At 41.0% G+C, this 9,784-nt stretch overlaps 1 pseudogene; it reads left to right on the forward strand.

Moving 5' to 3' along the window:
* Positions 1–4,237: 4,237 nt before the first annotated feature.
* On the forward strand, positions 4,238–5,341 carry LOC114196987 (F-box/WD repeat-containing protein 2 pseudogene; annotated as a pseudogene).
* The last annotated feature ends 4,443 nt before the right edge of the window (positions 5,342–9,784 follow it).

Raw genomic sequence — 9,784 nt, forward strand, 5'->3', positions numbered from 1 at the left:
TTAGTTTATGCTCCAGAACAAAGATAAAGACAGTGGTAGCTTTCTTATTGAAAATAATATGAGCTAGAACACAGTGGAGCACAAATTCTTTACTCAGCGAAAATTTCTTTCAAAAATGAAGGTGAAGAAAGCAGGGGTTGGGGGGGACTTCCAGTATGGCTGAATGAGGATCTTGGTAATTCCTGTCCTGGAAAAGCAGTACTAAAAATGGACAAAACTATTAAAAAAAAAAAGAAAAGAAAACAGCAACTACGATTTAAAGACTCTGGAATTTTGTCAAAGGCATTAAACAATGTAAGAAATGTTCAAGAAAATGTACTGAATCTTAGTAAGAACAGTGAAATCCATAGTGTTTTAACATGGGGCTGCTCCCAACACAGCCACCCCTCCTGACTCCAAAATGAAGAAATACGACCAGGGCAGTAGGAGGGGCTAAGATTATTTGGAGCAGGGTGCAAAAAATTCTATGTACAGTGATGTTGTTTTCCAGCTGAGGCCCCAGACACCACGGAACAGAGAAAAAAATATCCCCACTTTTCCCCTGTTTGAATTCCTGACCCGTGAAATCCATGAGTCACAATCAAAAGTTGCTTTACATCATATGTGGTGGGCTAATTTGTCACACAGCCATACTAACTGAAGATATCTGTTACATGGAGATGCCACCATAAAAGGGAAACCTAACGTGGCAGTGTTTTGAGCCCCAGATATTAGGCCAAAGTTGGAAAAGCCTTCAGATTATCAGTGGAAGCGTCAAGGCCATCATAAAATGTGTCATTTAAGGCTTAAAGGAAAGAAGGAATTTGTTACTGGAACATGGAGCAAAGGAAAACCTTGTTCTGTAGTGGCGGTAAGTTTAGACACAATGTCACCTGCAGATATCTGGAAAATGGAAACTATATGTAATAAATCAAATGATGCAACTAAGGAGATTTGAGGCCAAGTATCAAAGGGGCCATCTAACTTCTTGTTGCTTACAGGAAAATGTTAGAGAAATAACTCAAAGGAAGAACTATTTAACGGTTAAATACAAAGGAAGGTTCAAAAACTGTTACTTGCAGGCTTTCCAAGATTCTAGATTTAAAGAAGGGTTTCAGAGAAAAGAGAAAATGCATAGTAAGATTATAAGATCCTTTGTAAGACCAAAGAAAAATCTAATGTGGTACCTCCAAGGATCATTTAGTTGAACAAAAGCTCCCTTAAAGGTCTTTACAGACTTGTGTCACAAATCTTCTCAATTTAACAATGGAGTTTGCAAGATCTAAAGAGCATTCAGTATTCCTCAGAAGTCGTAGGGGATGCCCAAATAAAGCAGGGCTAAACTCAAAGAGATTTATAAGTGTGGCTCTTGTTAATGGAGAAGATTATGTATTGATTCATAAGAAAGTCACTATGTTTTTGAAAGACATATCAGCTTGGACTACAAAATTAAAATAAATTTTTGTAATCCCGACGTTTTTTTTTTTTTTAAGATTTTACTTATTTATTTGGCAGAGAGAGAAAGAGAGCATAAGCAGGCAGAGCGGCAGGTGGAGGGAGAGGGAGAAGCAGTCTCCCCACTGAGCAGGGAGCCCGACATGGGACTCAATCCCAGGACCCTGGAATCATGACCTGAGCTGAAGGCAGATGCTGAACCGACTGAGCCACCCAGGCACCCTGTAGCCCCGTTTATGAGTAGGAAGCATGGTGAGAAAAAAGAGAAGTCAGCTATAAATATATCCCACTTTTTATTGAAAAGGAAGGATGAACAAAAGCTTTGGTGAATCATTCCCAAGCAGTAGGACTGAACACTAATCAGGGAACTAGCAACATGTACCTAACTGGATTTCTAAATTGTTACTGACCATTGACTCCAACATGCCTCGTGCTTTTCTCCCTTTGCAAAGGAGGATCTATGCCTGTCAAACATTTCATGTTGGTGTGTGTATGTTTGCATGGGGGTGTGAGTGACAGATAACATCTCTTCACAGGATTTTCAAATCAAGAGGAGCTATACCTGACCACATGTACGTGAGGTGCAAGAGCTGAGCAGCCTCATCCAACATAGTACAAATCTAGGTGAGATCCTGGGTCTTAAGATTGAACCTGTTACTTAATGGGATGAGAGTCTGGGGGTTTGGGAAGAGGCACCATGTGAATTTTGCACATAGGAAGAATGTGAATTATTTTGACCAGAGGACAGACCATGGTAGATGATAGATCCATGACAAATATATGCCACAGATTTGTGACAATGTGAGTGACATCTCCTCCCTCTGAGACTTGAGGTTTCTGTCCTCTTTCTGTTAAATCTGGGTAGGGAACTGTAACTTCTCTGACCAATACAGGGTAGTAGAAATAATGTTATATGATTTCTGGGTAGATCATAAAAAGGATATAGTTTAGATCTGTTCCTCCTTTTTCTGCCCTTGAAACCCAGACACCATGTTCTGAGGAACTCCAGGTCACATGGAGAGGCCATATGTAGGCTTACCAACTGAAAATCCAATTTTAGTATATGTGCTGCCAAAGCGAGCACCCAGCTGAAAATCCAAACTAAGGTCTCAGTGGATAGTCAGCATTAACTTACACATTAGTATAAGTGTCATCAGAAGATTATAATACTCAGGTTTTGGGTCTGCCATCTGGGCGCCCAGACATCATGAAGTAAGGACAAGGCATCTCTACTAAGCCCACTGTTCATTCCTGTCCCACAGAACATGTGAGCCAACAATTTGGGGAGAAATTTTTATCTAGCCTTAGACAAATAAACAGATTTTCTTGGCACGGGCAAAAAATGGGTCACAAAAAGCACAAGCTATAAAAGAGAAAAAAGTTAACAAATTTGACTTCCTCAAAATTATACTTTTATGTCTTTAAAGGTGCCATTAAGAAAGTGAGAAAGCAGGGCGCCTGGGTGGCTCAGTCGGTTAAGCGCCTGCCTTTGGCTCAGGTCATGATCCCGGGATCCTGGGATCGAGTCCCACGTCTGGCTCTCTGTTCAGTGCAGAGCCTGCTTCTCCCTCTCCCTCTCCCTCTGCTTGCTGCTCTGTGTGCTTGTACTCTCTCCCCCCACCCAGTAAATAAATAAAAAATCTTAAAAAAAAAATAAGTGAAAAGGCAAGCCACTGAATAAGAAAATATATTTGAATATATATATCTTAAAAAGAACATCTTAACCAAAATATAAAAAGAACACTTACAATTCTTTATTAAGAAGACAACTCACTAAAAAAAAAAGACAACTCACTAATACAATGGGCAAAATAGTTGAACAATTAAAAATTATATATATAGTAAAATATAATACATATACAAAAATACAAAAATATAAAAAAATATAAAAATATAAAAATAGTTTATATGTACATATAGTAGTAAGGACATAATCGGCATCGGCTACTCCTAGAGAACATGCAAATTAAAACCACGATGAGAAATGGCAACACAGGGCGCCTGGGTGGCTCAGTTGGTTAAGTGACTGCCTCCAGCTCGGGTCATGATCTTGGAGTCCCGGGATCGAGTCCCGCATCGGGCTCCCTGCTCAGCGGGGAGTCTGCTTCTCCCTCGGACCCTCCCCCCTCTCATGCTCTCTCTTTCTTTCTCTCTCTCAAATAAATAATAAATAAATAAATAAATAAATAAATAAATAAAATCTTTAAAAAAAAAAAAGAAATGGCAACACAGCCACAGAATGGTTAACATTTTTAAAAGGCCCTAAATTCCATATTCGGCAAGTATTTGCAACAACTGGAACTCTCCCGCATTGCTGGTGGAAGTTTCAAATGCTGCTACGGGTGCCAGGGCCCTTTGTCTTTCTCTCCCTGCAGGTGCCAGGGCTGCCCAGTGCACCTGCTGCTGGAAGGCTCTAGCAGCCCAGCGCACCTAGTTGGTGTGAGCTTGGCAAGAGGTTCCCGGCCCCTGCAGCGCTCGCTCAGGTCAATTTCTCCATAACTTTTTGGAGAGAAGGGACTTCGAGGGGTGGCTTGGTAACATTCCTGTTACATTTCTTTCTCAGAGGGACTGGCAGGAAAATGAAACTCTGGATCACCTGATTAGTCAGAGCAGGGCAGTCCAACTCTGGCATCTCTCCAATGACTTGGGAGACTTCCTCAAACTCCTTCCCCTGGAGCTGAGTTTTTATTTGTTAAAATGGCTTGATCCTCAGACTGCCTGTAAAAATTTGGGCTGGCACGTAGGTGATTCTGTTCAGGACGTCTTGCCCTGGAAGAAGGTTTGCTTGAAGGCCTATTTGAGAATGAAGCAATTGGAACCTTGAAGCCTTTGAGCCCTCATCATTGATGGGACACACTGCCAGAGTGTATGCACTTGACAACAAAGTTGGATTTCTCTGCACAGGGTCAGACAGCTTGTCTGCAAAGCTGTGGGATGTGAGCACAGGGCAGTGCATTGATGGCATCCAGACTCACAGTTGCACAGCAGTCAAGTGTGATAAGCAGAAGCTTGGGAGCTTGGGACGGGCTCCTTTGACAACACTGTGGCCTGCTGGGCATGGGGTTCCGGAAGCCAGGACCCAGCACTTCCAGGGTCACACAGGGGTGATGTTTAGTGGTAACCACAAGGATGAACTGGATATCTTGGTAAGTTGCTCTGAAGATTTCACTGTGAAAATATGGGCTTTATGTTCTGGAACAAGCCTGAACACACTCAGCAGCACACGGAATGGGTCACCAAGGTGATTCTGCACGAATGTGAAGTCAAGTCTCTTTTGCACAGCCCTGGAGACTACATACTCTGAAGTGTGGGCAACTATGAGATCAGGATTTGGCCAAGTGGGCGAGAAATCAACTGCAAGTGCTTAAAGACATTGTCTGTCTCTGAGGCTAGAAGTATCTGCCCACAGCCAAGACTTCAGTATGATCGCAAATACAGTGTCTGTAGTTTGGCACTACGGGACTTTGTCAGTTGTGATATTCTCAGGGTCATCGGACTCCTGAGATAGCGAACTTGGCCTTGCTTGGCTTTGGAGATATCTTTGCCCTGCTGTTTGACAACCGCTACCGTGGACTTGCAGACAGACAGCCTGATTAGCCGCTGGCCTCTGCCAGAGTATGGGAAATCAAGGAGAGGCTCGAGCTTCCTAGCAGACGAAGCATCCTGGCTCAATGGATTGGATGGGCTTGGGCTTTGGGCCTGGACTTTGAGCTTGGGCTTTGCCACCAGCATGTCTGACCACAGGATTCCCCTGATATTGTGGAAGGAGCATAATGACATCACCAGCGGACCACCGCTAACTGAGTTTGGCTGTGGGCACTGTGGGGTTTTCAGTGCCACCTCTATGGCAGTTGACTGCATGAAAAGAAGTTCTTACCTGACAGTATCATCGTCTCACATTTCATAATCATCGTTCTGTGTTTGCCAGGGGGCCAGGGCTCAAGGCGGGGCAGGGCTCATTTTCTTAACATACAGTGCAACATGCTAACGGGGTACACCATGGACTTCATTTGTACTTAGTTCTGTTGGTCAGTATAAGAGGATGCATTTTGGGTTCATCTTTCTTGAATGTTAGTCTGAAGTAAAGAAAGTTATATGGTTCATTAACCTGCTCATTGTTTGCCTGTAAAACACATTCCGTCTAAAAAAATTTTTTTTAATTAAATGCTACTATCAGTTTGGATATCATTTTAGCTATTTCTTATTGAGTAAAACATACATTTTCCATAGAATCCCACAATTTCAAGCCTAGGTAAATACTTAAGTTAAAAGAATCCCTGTCTTCTCACAAAACATATGTTCAGCCATTTTCTGTTGGTGTTTTAATATTTGCATGGGGGAATGAGGAGTTGGAGCTTCCTCGTCTGCTATTTTGCTCCTGGTATGTTTGCCATAATTTAAAAATCAACTCTACTGTGATAAAATTTCACAGCAGCTTTATTCATAATTGCCAAAAATTGGGGGAAAATCCAAATATTTCTCACCAAATTGTGAATGTGTAAACAAATTGAGGTGTATTTGTCCAATGGAATAGTACTAAGTGATTAAAAAAAAGGAATTACTGATACATTTAATTAGATGGATGTATCTTAGAAATATGCTGTATGACAGTAGCTATACATAAAGCATATATAATGTATGATTAACTTTATATGAAACTTTAGAAGAAGCCGATTGAATCTATAGTGACAGAAAACATATCAATACTTGTCTGGGGCTAGAGTTGTTGGGGGAATTGACTGAAAAGATTTAAGATGAAACTGTTAGAGTGATGGAAATGTTTTCCATATTGAGTGTAATAGCGGTTATATAGATATATACATTTGTCAAAATTCATATGAAAATATACACATAAAATGTGTCTATTTTATTTTATGTAAATTATACCCCAATAAAGTGGATATAATTGGATATATAATAAATATCACAAATCATTAGGGAAATGTAAATGAAAACCATAGCCTACCAATTAAAGTGATGTATCTGTCAGAGTTCTCTAAGAAAACAGGACCTATAGGATATACGGGACTGACTGAGCAATTGATTTAAAGGAACTGGCTCACAAGATTGTAGAAACTGTCAAGTTCACAGACTTCAAGGTGGGCCAGCGGAATGGAGATCCAGGGAAGAGTTGATGTTGCGATTGGGATCCAAAGGCATTCTGCTGCAGAATTCCCTCTTCTTGGAAGGAGATCAGTCTGTTTCTATTAAGGTCTTCCAATGATTAGATGAGGCCCACCTGCATCATGATGGGTAATCTAATTTATTCAATGTTTACTGGTTTAAATTTTAATATCATCTAAAAAAAATACCTCCAAAGAAACATAAAGAATAATGTTTGACCAGATATCTGGGTACTGTGGCCTAGACAAATTGACACATAAAATCAACCATCACACATGGCTGTTATTAAAAAAATAACATGTTGACTAGGATGTGGAGAAATGAGAAAGCTTGCAATTATTTGTTGAAATGTAAACTAGTGCAGTCATTGTGGAAAACAGCATGGTGGCCCTTCAAAAAAACAGAAACATAGAATTACCTCATGATGTAACAAGTCCCCTTCTAGGAATATGTCCAAAGCAACCAAAGGCATGGACTCACAGAAACATTTGTGCTAGTGAAAAGAGCCAGACTCAAAAGCCCACAGATTGTATAATTCCATTTACATGAAATGTCCAGGGGAGGCAAACCCAAGGAGACATAAAGCATAGTGGTCACTGCTTAGACCTGGGAGAGAGAGGGAGGGAGTTAGAAGGTGATGACAAATGGATATGGGATTTTTTCCTGGGTAAATAAAAGTGTACTAAAATTGATTGTGGCAATGGTGACACAACTCTGTGCCTATAGTAAAAACTATTGAATTGTACACTTTTTTTAAGATTTTATTTTTAAGTAATCACTACACCCAATGTGGGGCTGGAACTCACAACCCCAAGATCAAGAGCTGCATGCTCTACTGACTGAGCCAGCCAGGCACCCCGAATTATACACTTTATATGAGTGAATTGTATAGTATGTGAATTGTATTTCAATAAAGATGTTTAAAAAATAATAATATGGCACCTATACTTGAAGTATTAAAAAATATCTAAGAACATTATGGTGACAGTTATAAAACTTTATTGAAAATAATGATCCCTTCTGCCCTGACTCTCGGAAGAGACACGGAAAGCTGCCAGGGAAAGCCGCCAGAGAACAAAAGCCCCCAAAAAACGGTTTTCACTGAGCCCATTCCCCCCCACAGGGGGCAGGGCAACTCTGCCTAAACAGGGCTGTCTGAGTAACAGTGTGACAGGCCCCTCCCCCAGAAGACAGGCTGGGAGAACAAGAAGCCAACAACCCTAAAGTCCCTATAAAACAGGTGCATCTTGCTTGGGTTGTGGTCAATAATTTGGACTCTGTACATTCCCTGAACCACCCCTCAGCAGAATGACTAGGAGGAGGAACCCCCAAAATAGGAAAGACTCAGAGACTGTGACTTCTGCCACAGATTTACAAATGGATACAGATATAACCAAGATGTCGGAAATGGAATTCAGCGTAGCAGTTGTGAAGACAATAGCTAGCATGGAGAAATCGATTAATGGCAACATACAGTCTCTAAGGGCAGAAATGAAAGTTGAACTGGCAGAATTTAAAAATGCTATCAATGAGATCCAATCTAATCTAGATAATCTAACAGCTAGGGCAACCGAGGCAGAAGAACGAATTAGTGATCTAGAAGACCAAATAATAGACAAAAAGGGAAAAGGGGAGGCCAGGGAGAAACAACTCAAAATCCATGAAAACAGAATCAGAGAAATAAGTGACACCATGAAACGTTCCAGTGTCAGAATTATTGGGATCCCTGAGGGGGTGGAGAGAGAGAGAGGACTAGAAGATATATTTAAGCAAATCATAGCTGAGAACTTCTATAATCTGGGGAATGAAACAAACATTCGTGTCCTAGAGGCAGAGAGGACCCCTCCCAAGAACAAGGGAAACAGGCCAACACCCTGGCATGTAATAGGAAAACTCGCAAATCTTAGAACCAAGGAAACCATCTTAAGGGCAGTTAAGGGGGAAGAGATTCCTTATGTACAGAGGGAGGAACATCAGAATAATGTCAGACCTATCCACAGAGACCTGGCAAGCCAGAAAGGGCTGGCAAGACATATTCAGGGTACTAAACAAGAAGAACATGCAGCCAAGAATACTTTATCCGGCAAGGCTGTCATTTAGAATGGATGGAGAGATGCAGAACTTCCAAAACCGGCAGAAACTGCAAGAATATGTGACCACTAAGCTGACCCTACAAGAAATATTAAGGGGGGGCGCCTGGGTGGCTCAGATGGTTAAGCGTCTGCCTTCAGCTCAGGTCATGATCCTGGGGTCCTGGGATCGAGTCCCACATTGGGCTCCCTGCTCCTTGGGAGCTTGCTTCTCCCTCTGCTTCTCTCTCTCTCTCTCTCCCTCTGTCTCTCATGAATAAATAAAAAAAAAAAAAGATTTACTCTAAGTAACTTTAAAAAAAATATATTAAGGGGGTTCTATAAAAGGACAAAGACCCCAAGAGTGATATAGAACAGAAATTTACAGAGATAATTTATAGAAACAAGGACTTCACAGGCAACATTATGACAATAAATTCATAACTTTCAATAATCACTCTCAACGTGAACAGCCTAAATGCTCCCATAAAATGGCACAGGATTGCAGATTGGATAAAAAGACAGGACCCATCCATATGCTGTCTACAAGAGACTCATTTTGAACCTAAAGATACATCCAGACTGAAAGTGAAGGGATGGAGATCCATCTTCCATGCCAGCGGACCTCAAAAGAAAGCTGGGATAGCAATTCTTATATCAGACAAATTAGATTTTAAGCTAAAGACTGAGTTAGAGACACAGAAGGACACTATATCATTCTTAAAGGGTCTCTCCAACAAGAAGATCTAACACTTGTAAATATCTATGGCCCCAACATGGGAGGAGCCATCTACATAAGCCAAGTGTTAACCAAAATAGTCATGCTGAAAATAATACGTTAATTGTAGGACACCTCAATACTCCACTCTCAGCAATGGACAGATCATCTAAGCAGAAAATCAACAAAGAAATAAGAGCTTTGAATGACATACTGGACCAGATGGACCTCTTAGATATATACAGAACATTCCACCCTAAAACAACAAAATACTCATTCTTCTTGAGCACACATGGAACTTTCTCCAGAATAGACCACATACTGGGTCACAAATCAGGTCTCAACCGACACCAAAAGATTGAGATTATTCCCTGCATATTCTCAGACCATAATGCTTTAAAACTGGAACTCAAGCACAAGAAAAAATTTGGCAGAAATT

The sequence above is a fragment of the Eumetopias jubatus genome, unplaced genomic scaffold (assembly GCF_037043125.1).
Source record: "Eumetopias jubatus isolate StellerSeaLion01/CBP00866 unplaced genomic scaffold, mEumJub1_p1.0 scaffold_11, whole genome shotgun sequence".
Classification (NCBI taxonomy): domain Eukaryota; kingdom Metazoa; phylum Chordata; class Mammalia; order Carnivora; family Otariidae; genus Eumetopias; species Eumetopias jubatus.